The sequence below is a fragment of the Triticum dicoccoides genome, chromosome 6B, assembly GCF_002162155.2.
Source record: "Triticum dicoccoides isolate Atlit2015 ecotype Zavitan chromosome 6B, WEW_v2.0, whole genome shotgun sequence".
NCBI lineage: Eukaryota > Viridiplantae > Streptophyta > Magnoliopsida > Poales > Poaceae > Triticum > Triticum dicoccoides.
The window spans coordinates 89422857-89439561 of NC_041391.1; positions in this window are offsets into that span (position 1 = coordinate 89422857).

A 16705-nucleotide genomic window follows, 5' to 3' on the forward strand; every position below is an offset into this window, starting at 1 on the left:
CGATTTGCTCTTTTCGGTGAGACCGAAATGTTACAAAAAGGAAACAGAGAGTTTACATTGCAATCTCGGTGGGACCGATCTCTCACTTCGGTTAGACCGAAACGTTACAAAGGGAAACAGAGAGATTGCAACCCCATCTCAGTGAGACCGAGATCCCTATTGGTAAGACCGATTTGCTTAGGGTTTGTGGCAGTGGCTATGACTTTTGGAATCAGTGGCGCCGGATAGAAAGAATCGGTGTGACCGATTTTGGCTTTAGTTTTAGGTCATTTGTGGATGTGGGAAAGTAGTTGAGGGTTTTGGAGCATATTACTAAGCACATGAAGCAAGAGGCTTATTAAGAAACACCTCATCCCTTCTAGATAGTATTGGCTTTTCCTATAGACTCAATGTGATCTTGGATCACTAAAATGTAAAATGAAGAGTCTTGAGCTTTTGAGCTTGAGCCAATCCTTTGTCCTTAGTATTTTGAGGGATCCACTTTCATCATCCATGCCATGCCATTCATTGAGCTTTCCTGAAATAATAGTCTTGGAATAGCATTAGCTCAATGAGCTATATGTTGTTATGAATTACCAAAACCACCTAGGGATAGTTGCACTTTCACTTGTATGCTCCATGATGTGCACGTATGTGCATGAGTTGGATCAGATGGAGCTAGTGCGTTGGCGTGTGTACATGTGTGGCTGCATGCGTCCTGTACATGTGTGGCTTGTTGCATGGTTATCAATATAAACTATAAAACATCTTCAACTTAGCATCCTGATGTATCATTTATAGTGGTTAGCAAAGAGTCCATGTTCTTTTATTTGTTTATAGGTGGGAAGGCGGCAAAAAATAGGGGAAAACGCGCAAGGTTCCTTGCAGATGCTCCACCACGAGGTTTCTTGCTCCTTTTCGGTCGTCGGGAATCTATGTTCTTCAACTCTTTTCTTTTACGAGAGCTTTGTTCATCCTTTTGCCAACACGCGAGACATCTAGCGTCAAGGTGCACATCTCATGCAAGAAAATGGAGATAATCAGATAAGCAGTGCGTAAATTAGTCATGCACTTTGATGGCACCTACTGAGGGAGTCCTGGATAAGGGGGTATCCGGATAGCCAGACTATGTACTTTGGCCGGACCGTTGGACTATGAAGATACAAGATAGAAGACTTCGTCCCGTGTCCAGATGGGACTCTCCTTGGCGTGCAAGGCAAGCTTGGCGATTCGGATGTAGATCTCCCCCTCTGTAAACCGACTCTGTGTAACCCTAGCCCCCTCCGGTGTCTATATAAATCAGAGGGTTTAGTCTGTAGGACAACAAAAATCATACCATAGGCTAGCTTCTAGGGTTTAGCCTCTCTGATCTCGTGGTAGATCAACTCTTGTAATACTCATATCATCAATATCAATCAAGAAGGAAGTAGGGTATTACCTCCATCGAGAGGGCCCGAACCTGTGTAAACATCGTGTCCCCAGCCTCCCGTTACCATTAGCCTTAGACGCACAGTTCGGGACCCCCTACCCGAGATCTGCCGGTTTTGACACCGACATTGGTGCTTTAATTGAGAGTTCCTCTGTGTCGTTGCTATAAGGCTCGATGGCTTCTCCAACCTTCAACAACGCCATGAAGGGCAAGACTTTTCTCCCCGGACAGATCTTCGTGTTCGGCGGCTTCGCACTGCGGGCCAACTCGCTTGGCCATCTGGAGCAGATCGATAGCTACGCCCCTGGCCATCAGGTCAGGTTCGGAAACCTAAACTACACTACCGACATCCGCGGAGACTTGATCTTCGATGGATTCGGGCCCGTGGCAGGAGCGCCGAAACAATCGCGACGTGCATGACCTAGATCTATAGTCGGACAGTGTTCGGAACATCGCACTTGCTACAGCTCCGAACTTTGTTGCATAGCAGGTTGCGCCTTCCGAGGACGGGTGGATGGACCCCACCCCGGAGGCCGCACACTCTCCAGCGTTGGAGCCGAACACCGGCTCCTCCCCGAAAAGGATCTGTGTCTCCGGACCCCCGGACTCATCTCCTGTCATGTGTTCCGGACCGCGCGCGTCCGTGCCCATCGAATCTAACTGGGCCCCGGTTATGGAGTTCACCGCCGCGGATATCTTCCAGCACTCACCCTTTGGAGATGTGCTAGATTCATTAAGGGCTCTCTCTCTGTCAAGAGGCTCTTGGCCGGACTATGTCCGACCCATGTGGGATACGGAGGACGAAGAAAATCTGTACCCACCCACCACCCACTTTGTATCCACTGTCGATGACATAACAGACATGCTCGAATTCGACCCCAGTAAGATCGACGGTATGGACGTTGATGCAGGGCGTGATCTAGAACCGCCTCCCACGGGGCGCTGGACATCCACTTCATCATATGATGTCTATATGGTGGACATGCCTAAAGAAGACAATGGTGACAAGAAGGACACAACGGAGGATAAACCCCCCGGACAAAAGCAAAGACAACGGCGCAGGCGCCGCTCTAAGTCCAGTAACAGTAAAAATAGCGATAACAGCCCAAAACAAGATGACACTCCGGTTGACTCCGTAGGCGACAACGACCGTAGGGACCCAGCGATGGAGCAGGATAAGCTAGGTCACATCAAACACATCTCGGAGCAGACGTCCGATCACAGCGATCCTGAGGGCCGAACTCATCATACTACCTCCATAGAACAGGACAGTACGGTCGACGATGCATTCATCATCCCGAAAAAACGTCGGGAGGAATGTAACCTCCACAGAAGACTCCTGGCCACGGCGAGGAGCTTGAAGAAACATAAGCAAAGGCTTAAAACCGCGCAGGATACGCTCGACCGAAGATGGAAGAAGGTGCTGGACACCGAGGGAAAATGTGGCGATGATCGCCACACAAAGAGCTACCCAAAGCGCAAACTGCTACCCGAATTCGACGATAAAGCCGCATCGCCCATTCGGCCCAAAAACAATACGGCTACTCAGCCGGACCAACTACCTAATGGCCGCGATGGAGCAGCCACCGATACCGCACATGATTTACGAGAGCTCCTGGACAAAAATGCCAGTGCGGCCAGATCCATCTATGGGTCCAGAGGACGTGCTCCGACGCGGGATTATGGTCACCTCAACGATCATGCTGATCGAATACCAGTCCGGAATCAACACCAGGAGCAGCCGGCAGCATGCCGTGACATGGCCAGATACAGAGGGGCTGTGCACCCCCTATGCTTCACTGATGAAGTGCTGGACCATTAATTTCCATAGGGATTCAAACCCGTGAATATAGAGTCATACGACGGAACGACGGACCCTAGGGTCTGGATCAAAGATTTTATCCTTCACATACACATGGCTCGTGGGGATGACCTCCACGCCATCAAATACCTCCCCCTCAAGTTAAAAGGACCAGCTCGTCATTGGCTGAAAAGCCTCCCCGAAAACTCAATTGGAAGTTGGGAGGAACTTGAGGATGCTTTCAGGGCCAACTTCCAATGAACCTCTGTCCGGCCTCCGGATGCGGACGATTTAAGTCACATAATACAGCAGCCCGGAGAGTCAGCCCGCAAGCTTTGGAATAGATTCCTCACTAAGAAGAATCAAATTGTAGACTATCCAGATGTCGAAGCCTTAGCGGCCTTCAAACATAGTATCCGAGACGAGTGGCTTGCCAGATACCTCGGCCAAGAAAAGTGGAGAACGATGGCAGCCTTAACAAGCCTCATGACCCGATTTTGTGCGGGCGAGGACAGCTGGTTGGCCCGTAGAGGCAGTAGCGACCCGGGTACATCCGAAATTCGAGATGGCAATGGGAAGCCACATCGCACTAAGCACAAGCGTCGGAGTGGCAATAGTCTGGACAACACGGCGGTCAACGCCTTATTCAGGGGCTCTCGATCTGGTCAGGAAAAGAAGCCATTTAAGGGCAGTAAAGAGGGACCATCCGGCCTGAATAAAGTCCTGGACAGATTGTGTCAAATCCATGGCACTTCCGACAAACCTGCAAATCATACCCACCGAGAATGTTGGGTCTTCAAGCAGGCCGGCAAGTTAAACGCCGAACACAAGGGAAGTGAAATACCAAGCAACGACGAGGGCGAACCTCGCTGGCCGAACACCGGGGGCCAGAAAAAATTTCCACCAGAACTCAAAACGGTAAACATGGTACACGTAACTCACGCAGAGTTCGTAGCCCCCCAATCCAATCCCTGGGTAACTTGCCCGATCACTTTTGATCACAGGTGAGGGAGTCCTGGATTAGGGGGTGTCCGGATGGCCGGACTAAGACCTTTGGCCGGACTCCTGGACTATGAAGATACAAGATTGAAGACTCCGTCCCGTGTCCGGATGGGACTTTCCTTGGCGTGGAAGGCAAGCTTGGCGATACGATATGAAGATCTCCTCCCATTGTAACCGACTCTGTGTAACCCTAGCCCTCTCTGGTGTCTATATAAACCGGAGAGTTTTAGTCCATAGCAGGAACAATAATCATACCATAGGCTAGCTTTTACGGTTTAGCCACTCCGATCTCGTGGTAGATCTACTCTTGTACTACCCATATCATCAATATTAATCAAGCAGGAGTAGGGTTTTACCTACATCGAGAGGGCCCGAACCTGGGTAAAAACATCGTGTCCCTTGTCTCCTGTTACCATCCACCTAGACGCACAGTTCGGGACCCCCTACCCGAGATCCAGCGGTTTTGACACCGACATTGGTGCTTTCATTGAGAGTTCCTCTGTTTCATCGCCTCAAGGCCCGATGGCTTCTTCGCTCGTCAATCGCGACGCGGTCCAGGATGAGACTTTTCTCCCCGAACAGATCTTCGTATTCGGCGGCTTCGCACTGCAGGCCAACTCGTTTGGCCATCTGGAGCAGATGGAAAGCTACACCCCTGGCCATCAGGTCAGGTTTGGAAGCTTAAACTACACGGCCGACATCCGCGGGGACTTGATCTTCGACGGATTCGAGCCACAACTGGGCGCGCCGCACTATCACGATGGGCATGATTTAGCTCTGCCGCCGGACAACGCCCAGAGCGTTGCTCAGGTGTCCGCTCCGACCATTAGCTCGGAGCCCACTGCGCCAGTCGGGGATGGACAGTTGGACGCCGCCCCGGAAGCCGCAACCTCTACGGCGATAGAGCCGGATACCAGCCTAGTCCTTCGCAGGGCCCGTGACTCCAAGGTGCCGGACTCCGCTCCGGACTCCATATATCCCGCACCTCTTCCAATCGAGCCCGATTGGGCTCCGGTCACAGAGTTCACCGCCTCGGACGTCCTTCAGCACTCGCCCTTTGGCGATATTCTAAATTCACTGAAGTCTCTCTCTCTTTGTCGAGAGAACCCTGGACGGACTACGGTCGGGGTCGTTGGGATGCGGACGATGAAGAAATTCGAAACCCACCCACCACCCACTTGGTAGCCACTGTCGACGATCTAACCAACATGCTCGATTTCGACTCTGAAGATATCGACGGTATCGACGCCGATATAGGAGACGATTAGAAACCAGCACCTATAGGGCGCCGGAAAGCCACCTCATCATACGATGTATACATGGTGGATACACCTAACAGAAACGACAACGAGGATCAAAAGGATGCGGCCAGGGATCGCTCCCTCGAAAAACAATCAAAGCGGTGGCGTAAGCGCAAGGCCAAGCCCCACCTCGACAAAGACCCAACCATAGAGCCGGGTGAATCAACGGAAGACGAACATGCCATCGAGCATCCGTCCAAACAAGGCGGACAATCCAAACAACCAATCCCCGGGGAAGATAATAGCCCGGACGACCTCACGCCGGACAAATCGGTGGAACATCAGAACCTCCACGAAAGGCTCGTTGCCACTGCACGTAGCCTGAAAAAGCAGAAGCAGAGGCTCAAAACAACAGAAAACGCACTCAGGATCAGATAGGGCAAAGTACTCAATACCGCACACAAGTACGGCAACAGTCGTCACACAAAGAGCTATCCGAAGCAGAAACTACTACCGGAATTTGATGAAGAGGCGATAAAGCCCCCACAGTCAAAAAATAAGGAAGCCACAAGGTCGGATAGACGACCCTACGATCAATCTAACGCATCAAAGGACGCTGCACTCAATATGGCGCGCGATCCGTCCAAGAATTCGCATCAAAAAGCTGGCCCAACCAGATCCATCTATAGGCCAAGAAAGCAAGCTCCAGTGAGCGATGCAATGCAAAACATACCCGAACATCGCGGCACGCCTAAAAATAGGGGCGCTGCACACCCCCTACGTTTTACCGATGAGGTGCTAGACCATGAATTTCCAGCCAGATTCAAGCCCGTGAACATAGAAGCATACGACGGAACAACAGACCCTGGAGTCTAGAACAAGGACTATATTCTCCACATACACATGGCCAGAGGAGATGACCTCCACGCCATAAAATACTTACCCCTTAAGCTCAAAGGGCCAGCCCGACATTGGCTTAAAAGCCTTCCCGAAAACACCATGGGAAGTTGGTAAGTGCTTGAGGATGCTTTCCGGGCAAATTTTCAAGGGACCTATGTCCGACCCCTGGATGCAGATGATCTGAGTCATATAACTCAGCAGCCCGGAGAGTCAGCCCGGAAGCTCTAGAACAGATTCCTTATCAAAAATAATCAGATAGTGGACTGTCCGGACGCAGAGGCCCTAGAAGCTTTCAAACATAGCGTCCAAGACGAATGGCTCGCTAGACACCTCGGCCAAGAAAAACCGTGAACAATGGCTGCGTTAACAAGCCTCATGACCCGCTTTTGTGCAGGAGAGGATAGCTGGTTGGCAAGAAGCAGCACCAGCGACCCGAATACGTCCGAACCCAGAGATGGGAACGGGAAGCCGCACCGTAACAAAGAACCGCGCCGGATCAAGGACAACAGCCCGATGAGCACGACATTAAACACCGGACTCAAAAGCTCTCTGCAAAATCAGAAAAAGCCACCCCCAAAGATGATAGGGACGAGCTATCCAACCTCAACAAAATCTTGGACAAAATATGTCAAATCCAAAGCACTCCTGGGAGACCTGCAAACCATACCCACAGAGATTGTTGGGTCTTTAAGCAGTCCGGCAAACTCAACGCCGAACACAAGGGGCTTGACACACCAAGCGAAGATGACGATGCACCCCACAAGCAGAACACCGGAGAACAAAAGAAGTTCCCACAAGAAGTCAAGACAGTAAATCAACTTCATGTGACAAAAGGGAAGAGCAGAACGGTACCTACGAAGACACGCGCCGTACGGCCAGCCCCAAAGGAGCAACCCCACTGGTTGTTACAACCAATCACCTTCGATCATCAGGATTACTCCAGAGGATACCGGAACACAGGCTGGACTGCCTTGGTCGTAAATCCAATTATTAATGGACTCCAATACAAACGCCCTTATGGACGGCGGCAGCGACTTGAACCTGTTATATCAGGACACAGTCCGCAAACTCGGGGTAAACCTAGTTATAACCCACCTTGGCAACACTTCCTTTCAAGGAGTCACGCCAGGCCCGGATACCCCAAGTATGGGTTCCCTTACGTTAGAAGTCACGTTCGGATCACCCGACAACTTCCGAAGTGAAAAGCTAACATTCCACATCGCCTCGTTCGTAAGTCGCTATCAAGTGCTACTGGGACGTGAAGCTTTCGCCCGATTTAACGCAATACCGCATTACGCATCCCTTACACTCAAAATGCCCGTCCCAAAGGGCATCATTTCATTACAGGGGAACATAAATTAACCCCCAAAGTACGGGCAATGTGCGGCTGCCTGGACAGCCGCCCACAAATCCAGCCCTGCTATCCCGGACACGGCTCGACGAGTCTGGCGTAAACATGCTTAATAGCCGCATATCCCCGTACAAGGGGCTCCGTATGCTCACGCCCGGAGACAATACGGCTCAACTCTTGCTCCAACTATATTTTGTTTATTTCAATATAGATTTCTCGCACGCTTATTTTTTACTAAGTTCCTCTCTTTCGCAGATGAACATCGTGCTACGCCCGTCCAGGATACGGCACAACGGAGACACAGGCACAGACGTGCAGCAGGGACCCGTTTCAAGGATTCTTTTCAGATTAACACCCTGCATAAACCTTTTTTACTGTCTCTTGTTGATAACATCCCCTGGTTTTCTCTATAACCGAGGAGGAGGTTGGAGTCTTGGCATGTGGCCACGCCAGAATTTTTGCGCGTACCTGGACACTAGGGGCTTTTTTACCAAGGGCTCTATTTCGGCCCGTCCTCATAAAGACCGAATACCTTAGGGAGTGTTCAGCGTCGCGAGTTTGGCCCTATATGCATCAGCTCCGAATCATGTCTTTGGTCAAATGTTGGGTTTGCCCGGCTCCTGTGTTTTGCTGCCTTACGTTCCGTTATATCGGCTAACGCGGCACCAGGAGAACTACTGCGATTGTTCCCCGGTTCGGCCAGGTGAGCACCTCAGTAGAGAAAGCCGAAAACGGACTGTCATGATATAGCGAGAGACTGGTCAATCACTCGATGACTTTAGGAATCTTTAGGAGTCCTCCGCATTAATGAAGGGCCGCTTCTTAGTCAGGCACACTCGCACCCCGAATTCGGGCGAGCGCGGTGCCCCTAGGGGCTATTCAATAGCCCCACTATCAAACTCCTATGGCTAAGTGAAAGTGATAAAGCATTATAGTCCAGTTGCCTAGTTTGCCATGCCACCACCTCCTTTGTAGGACCAAGACGTTGGATTAAGTGTGAAAAGGTGCCTTTTTGCGCACACCTCCGCATTGTATACGTGGGGGCCGAAGCCAACGACTGCAATCTTTCAGGTTATATACAAATATATACATTAAACGGCCGCACAGGAGGCATCATAATTCTTGCAAGCACAAGTATAAAAAGCTTTTTTCATATAAAAAAATTCGTTTTACAAATAGTATAAACTATTCGAACACAACATCCTTCGAGCACGGCGACTCTATTATATGAGCGCCAGGAAGAACTTCCTCAAAATAGTGCTTGGCAGGTACTCGGCTTTCGTCCGAATCCTGGGACGCAACAATACTGGCCTTCATATCTGCCCAGTATGTTTTGACACGGGCAAGAGCCATCTGTGCGCCCTCTATGCACGCCGACCTCTTCATTGCATCAGCATGCGGCACCGAACCAAGGAACTGCTACACCAAGCCAAAATAACTTTTCGGCTCCGGCTTCTCCGGCCACAGACGACTCACAACATACCTCATGGCGAGTCTGGATAACCTGTTCAGCTCCGCCCAGGCGGCCAAACGGTCGGATACTGATAGTGGGCATTCTGGATTGTGGTACTGCGACCAAAAAAGCTCTTCCAATCCATGGTCACCTCGGCTGCGGAAGTGTTCGGTCGCGTCTGCCGCACTTGCTGCCAAATCCAGAAAAGCGTTTTCCGCACTCCACTGCCTGTCTAATGGAGCATACTTGGGGTCTCCAAACTTCATCCGCAGCATATAAGGCTTTCCAGCCGTGATATCTCCGCCCTGACGCAGCTCCTTCTTCGTCTCTCTCATTGCACAGCGAGTATCCTTGGCTTCGGCAGTGATCTTTTCAAGGTCCTTCTGTGCCACCCTATCTTCTTGTTCGAGAAATTTACAGCGGTCGGTAGCATGCTTCAATTTTATGGCCATTTTGGCTATTACCTTCTTGCTCTGGCAGTGAGCAGCCTGTTCGGCTTTTAGCTCTTCAGCCGCTTTAACGGCAGCCGCATCACTTTTCCTTGCTTGCTCCTTGGCTCGGTCAAGTTCCGCCCGAAGGTTCTCCACGGCAGCAGCACCATCTACATCAAGCACATATATATAAGGCCCGAGCATCGAGCTCTTATCACCAGGTGTCTTTTGAACATACCTTGAGCTTCGTCTAGCCGCTTATTTATAAGCGCAATGTCGGCATCGGCTACGTCAAGTTGCCGCTTTAGTTCGGCAGATTCATCAGTCTGGCTAGCCACCGAACGCCTCGCCACCTTCATGGAATAGGCGACATATTATACCTGGCGTTATGATCCTCTATGCGTCGTCACTCGTGACGACACACAGAGTCTCAGGGGCTACTATTCATACAGGGCAAATTTAATATGCGGCTCCACCAAAAGGTACACCTTTTTACGTACCTCAAAGCCTGTTTGTAAACTCATGGCAGCCTCGTACAATCCGCTTTCCGCGGATGAAATCCTTCCAATCACCGTATTCATCAACATACGGTGTTCTTCTGAGATGGACGCCCTACCAAGCAGATCCTTCAGCCCCTCCAACGGCGCGCCAGAGGGTGCCGGACTAGCCTGACGACCTTTTCCAGGGTCCGGACTTGGAAAAACCCTCCGGGATGATACCTCGGGGTCGCCAGCCTCGTGAGACGGTGCAACAAGGGGAGGCGTTTCGCTCTCTATCATCTCTGGACGAAGATCCCCTGAAGATGAGCTCTGCTAAGAAGGGTTGAGATCCGAACTGCAAGATAATGTTTCAGTTATTTTCCTCAGGAATAAAACAGGAGTGCGATTCATTATGGAACCCCTCCCTTCACTTACGTCTCGGGGGAGAGTGGGTCCCCTTTAGGGGGTGATTTGGCCGGGGCGTTCTCCGGTGCCGAACCCTCTGGCGAAGATTTCTTTCCCCGCTTTGAGGTTATTACCTCCGGGTCTTCAGAGGCAGTCCTTTTCTTTCCCTGGTCGGGGGAATTTTTGATTCTTCCCTTCCTAACAGCCTCCTTCGCGGAGGCGGTAGCTCCTTGGTTCCCCCCTTCGCCTTCCGCCGAAAGCGCGACCTCCAGCATCCTGGTCAGCATGGGATTCGGCACGGTCTCGGGCAGGGGGGCTGGACACCTGATAAGCTTTGCCTTCGCCATCCACTCATGTTCAAAGGACAACTCTATTAAAGGGTAATTTTGATAAAAATATGGATGGTGTGTCCAAATACGGGGCTACTTACTTCAGAATCCGGGCGATTGCAGCTCAGACCTGCATCCTTGGACAAATCCGGACACCTTGCTTGTCATCCAAAGAACAATTTATACATCTCCACGGGTGTCATTCCCATGAAATGTTGTAGGACTCGTGGTCCCTCCGGATTGAACTCCCACAGGAGGAGAGGTTGACGTTTGCAGGGCAGTGTGCGGCGAATCACCATGACTTGCACCACTACGGTCAAATTGATATCTCTTTCTAGGAGATCTCGAATACGACCTTGTAGCAACGGCACGTCTTTGGGCAGCCCCCAGATAAGTCCTTCATTAACCCATGACGCCAGCCGTGGTGGGGGACCCAAGAGAAAAGTAGGTGGTGCCACCCATGTGGTGCCCCTGGGGGCTGTGATGTAAAACCAGTCCCGTTGCCATAAGCCGAGCTCCTCTTGAAAAGAGCCTTCGGGCCATGGAGCGTTGTCCATCTTGCTTATTATAGCTCCTCCGCACTCAGCGTGCTGCCCCTCGATCATTTTCGGTTCCACTTTGAAGGTTTTTAGCCACAATCCGAAGTGAGGAGTGATATGGAGGAAGGCCTCGCACACCACAATGAATGATGAGATCTGGAGGATGGACTCCGGAGCTAGGTCGTGGAACTCCAGCCCGTAGTAAAACATAAGCCCCCTCACGAAGGGATCGATCGGGAAGCGTAGCACCCGAAGGAAGTGAGATGCGAACACCACGCTTTCACCAGGCTGGGGAGCGGGAATAGCTTGCCCTTGAGCATGCAGTCTATGCGAGATTTCGCCGGTTAGATACCTGGCATCTATCAGCTAACACATCTTCTTTCGTAATGGAGGAAGGCATCCACCGGCCTTGAAGGTCGGAGCCGGACATCGTCAAAAGTCCGAAGCGCCTAAAACTAGAGCTTTGGGTGTTGGAACTCGAAGCGAGGGGCAAATTTGGTTGGTTTGAGAAGAAGGGAGCCGGGCCTTGGTTCCTTTATAAAGGAGGTGAATACCAAGAGCCCTCCCCGTAACCGTTTGAGACTCGCTTTCAATTAGGGAGTCATATCTAAGTCGCGGTTGGGTTACCCACGCCCGTATTGATGAGAATCCCGGAATAAGGGGACACGATCTCTGCTTTGACAAGACGTGCCAGGGAAACCGCCTCGCTAAACGCGCTGAGGTGGGACAATAAAACGATTCAAATGAAGGCCTAGCCATGACGTCATGCTATGGAATACGTCAGCAAATCTGATTGATGCAAATATTATTCTCTCCGCGGTGGAATGTGGAACTTATTTTACAGAGCCGGACACTACCCTGGTGTTCAACATCTTTTATGGAATATTCGGAGGAGGAACTCGCCTTGCAATGCCGAATACAACTTGCGTGCCGGACTCGTCGTCATTGAAGCCTGGTTCAGGGGCTACTGAGGGAGTCCTGGATTAGGGGGTGTCCGGATGGCCGGACTAAGACCTTTGGCCGGACTCCCGGACTATGAAGATACAAGATTGAAGACTCCGTCCCGTGTCCGGATGGGACTTTCCTTGGCGTGGAAGGCAAGCTTGGCGATACGATATGAAGATCTCCTCCCATTGTAACCGACTCTGTGTAACCCTAGCCCTCTCCGGTGTCTATATAAACCGGAGAGTTTTAGTCCATAGCAGGAACAACAATCATACCATAGGCTAGCTTTTAGGGTTTAGCCACTCCGATCTCGTGGTAGATCTACTCTTGTACTACCCATATCATCAATATTAATCAAGAAGGAGTAGGGTTTTACCTCCATCAAGAGGGCGCAAACCTGGGTAAAAACATCGTGTCCCTTGTATCTTGTTACCATCCGCCTAGACGCACAGTTTGGGACCCCCTACCCGAGATCCGCCGGTTTTGACACCGACAACAGGGACTACCCGGCCAGTATCCGGCACGGAGAATCAGCTGCCCTGGTGCTCGACCCAATAGTTGATGGATACCATCTCTCTCGCGTCCTAATGGACGGCGGCAGTAGTCTTAATCTAATATATCAAGACACCATCTGCAAGATGGGGATAGACCCATCCAGAATAAGTCAAAACAACGCCACCTTCAATGGAGTGATTCCAGGCGTCGTGGCCCATTGCTGGGGCTCCCTCGTATTAGAAGTAACATTTGGTTCTCCCGACAACTTCAGAAGCGAGAACTTACTCTTCAACATCGCTCCCTTCAGCAGCGATTATCATGCATTGCTTGGAAGAATGGCCTTCTCTTGCTTTAACGCAATACCGAACTACGCCTGCCTTAAACACAAGATGCGCGGTCCAGGCGGTGTCATAACGGTTAGCGGAAACACAGAGCAGTATGCGGCAGCTCCTGCTGCCGGACTCTAGGCGGCCTCTCCCACCGGAACGCATGACCGGTCGTCAAGACCACGGACACGGTTAGACGAGTCCAATACACCACTTTTCACAATAGCTCGGACAAACCTGAGCTAGGTGTTGTACACGTTTCCCCATAAATAATACGAGGAGCGACACAACATGTAACAAAGCCCACAATTCGACTCACCTCATTAATAGGCAAATACCTCTAACATCCATCGAGCATAGCTAACTTTCCGCACACTTACTCTTTTTCCTTTCACGAGTTTTCATTTTTACAGATGCTATTTGTGCGACACCCTTCCAGGATACAACACAACAGAGAGAAAGGCGCAGACGTGCAGCAGGGCCCTGCTCAAAGGTTTCTCTTTACTATCTTTTGTTGCTTGACATCCCATGGGCATCTCACACACCCATAAGGGACACCGGCGTTATAGGCTTTTTTGCCACGACAGATCAATGCTCGTACCTGGAATTATAGGGTCTAGGGCATTCTTCCACCCAGTATATGTTATAAAGTCTGAATACCCTCGGGAGTGTTCGGCGTCGCAAGTTTGGCCTTATATGCATCAGCTCCGAATCATGTCTTTGGTCAATTGTTGGGTTAGCCCGGCTCCTGGGTTTGCTGCCTTATGTTCCGTTCTATCGGCTAAGGCCGCCAAAGGAGAACTACTGCGATTGTGCCCTGGTTATTCCGGATGAGCACCTAAGTAGAAAAGGCCAAAAACTGACTGTCATGGTACAGCGAGAGACTGGTCAACCACTCGAAGACTACCCGGAATCTATAGGATTCCTGCGCATTAACGAAGGATCGGTTTCCCGGTCAAGTATGCGCACCGTATCCGGATGCACGCGGAAGTACCAGGGGGTACATAGTAGCCCCACCTTTTAAACTCCTACGGCTAAGTGAAAGCGCTACAACTATATAGTCCGGTTGCCTGGTTCGACGTGCGATCACCTCCTTAATGGACCAAGACGTTGGATCAAGTGTGTTACGCCTCTCTTTTCGAACACCCCCGCATTATATGCGTGGGGGCTGAAGCCAACGACTGCTAACTTTCACGTTATATGCATACATTAATAGCCATACAGGAGACATCATAATACTTCTAGGCAAAAGTATAAGAAACAACCTCTATAATTAAACACATAATTGTTTACAGAATTGTCACTCAAACATGACATTCTTTGAGCACTGAGCCTCTATTCTACGGGCACCTTCTACGACCTGCTCAAAATAGTGCTCGGTTGGGTCTTGGCCTCCTGCCTGACCCTGGGTTGCAATGTTGGTGGCCTCCATATCCGCCCAGTATGTTTTCACACGGGCAAGAGCCATCCGCGCACCCTCTATGCATGCCCATCTCTTCGCGGCATCGATTTGCACTCTGGTGCCAAATAATTGTTGCACCAAACCAAAGTAACTGTCCGGCTTCGGCTCCTTCGGCAATAGATGATCTATTACAGACCTCATTGCAAGGCCGGACAGCCTATGGAGCTCGGCTATAGCATCCATCTTCTCACTCAAGGGTAAGGAACACAATGGGGCATTAAATTGCGACTAGAACAGCCTTTCCATTTTGTTATCTTCATGATCCTTGAATAACTTGGTCGCATCAGCCGCACTCTTCGCCAAGTCCGCATACTCACCCGTGGCGCTCCATAGCCTATCCAATGGAGCATACTTCGGATCTAAAAACTTCATCCACAACAAATAAGGATTTCCAGCCGTGATTTCTTCGGCTTGTCGAAGTTCCTCCCGTGCGTCTCTAATCTGAGAGCGCATCTCTTTAGCCGAATCCAGCGCCTTCTTCAGGTCGACCGCCTTTGTCTGATTGTCCTTTTCGAGAAGCTCGTACCGGCCGACGGCATCCCTCAGCTCCACAGCCATCTCGGCTATCTTCTCTTCGCTTCGGAGATGAGCGGCCTGTTCGGCTTTTAATTCTTCGACTGCCTTTAGAGCAGCCGCATTGCTAACCCGGGCTTGTTCCTTGGCTAGGGCAAGCTCCGCCCTCAGGGCCTCAATGGCAGCAGCTCGGCCTGCATCCACATTGTATCATATTGTTATTACAAACTCCTTGCAGTCTCTTAAAGCAAATAAGGAAAACAAGCACATACTCTGTGACTCGTCAAGCCGCTTATTTATAAGCGTGACGTCGATATCTACCACATCAATTTGTCGCCTTAATTCAGCAAGCTCAATATTCCGGTCTATCGCCGGATCCTTAGCAACCTGAACATCAACACAAATGTGATGATTACAGGGGATTGTGATCCTCCATTTGCTGCCATCGGGTGGAAACCATAGTCTCAGGGGCTACTATCTATACAGATCGCATGTATCGCGTACAACCAAAAACGGCGTATTTCGCTGCTTACCTCAAAGCCTCTGAGCAAGCTTCCAAAGGCTTCATTTAGCCCGCTTGTGGCAAATGAAATCTTCTCCAACACCATACCCATTAGCGTACGGTGATCCTACGAGAGCGCAGCTTGCTCCAGGAGGCCTGACAGCGTGTTCGGCTGGGTACCGGACTGTTCCGGACCCTTATCATTGCCCTTCCCGGGAGCCGAACGTGCCGGGCTCGGGGCAGCCGAAGTATTAGATTCCGGCCGCACCGGACCTGGACTCCTCCATGATGACACCTCAGGGTCGCCTGCCCCGTGGGGCGGGGAGGAAGGTGGAGTTTCACTCTCCATCATCTCCGGAAGAAGGTCCCCAGATGACGAACCCTGTTGAGATGAGCTACTAGCCGGGCTGCAAAAAGATAGATCCTGGTTACGATTCTCAGAGGAAAATTAATAACTTTTTGTTATCAACTTACGCCTCGGTGGAGGGCTGGCCCGTTTGCGGGCATGACGCAGTGAGGATGCCCTTCGGGGCCGGACTCCCTGGGGAAGTTTTCTTCCCTTGCTTACGCATCTCCATCTCTAGGTCTTCGGAGGCGGCCCGTTTCTTCCCGCGGGGGGAGCAGTCCTCGGATTCACCCTCCCTATTATCCTCCTTCATGGAAACGTCAAATCCCCCGGTTTGGATGAGCAATGTATGAGTCTCACCTTCCCCTTCCTTTTTCCTCGATGGCACTTGGCTTAACGTCCGCTCGAGCATCTTGGCTATGACCGAACTGGGCGAGCCTTCAGGAAGTGGGGCCGGACACCTGATTATCTCCTCCTTGCTAAGCCAATCCTGGTTGCGGACAGTATTCAGAACAATGCTATGACAAATATAAGCAAACTGTTCGGTTGCAGGGTTACTTACTTGGGTATCTGGGCGATGGCAGATCAGACCCACATCCTCGATGGTGTCCGGACACTTTATTCGTGGTTCAAAGAACAACTTGTACATCCCTTCGAGCGTCATGCCAAGGAAGTGCTGAATGGTTCGCGTGCCTTCTGGATTGAACTCCCACATTTGGAGAGGCCGACGTTTGCACGACAGGGCCCACTGAACTAGCATTACCTAGATTATTTTGA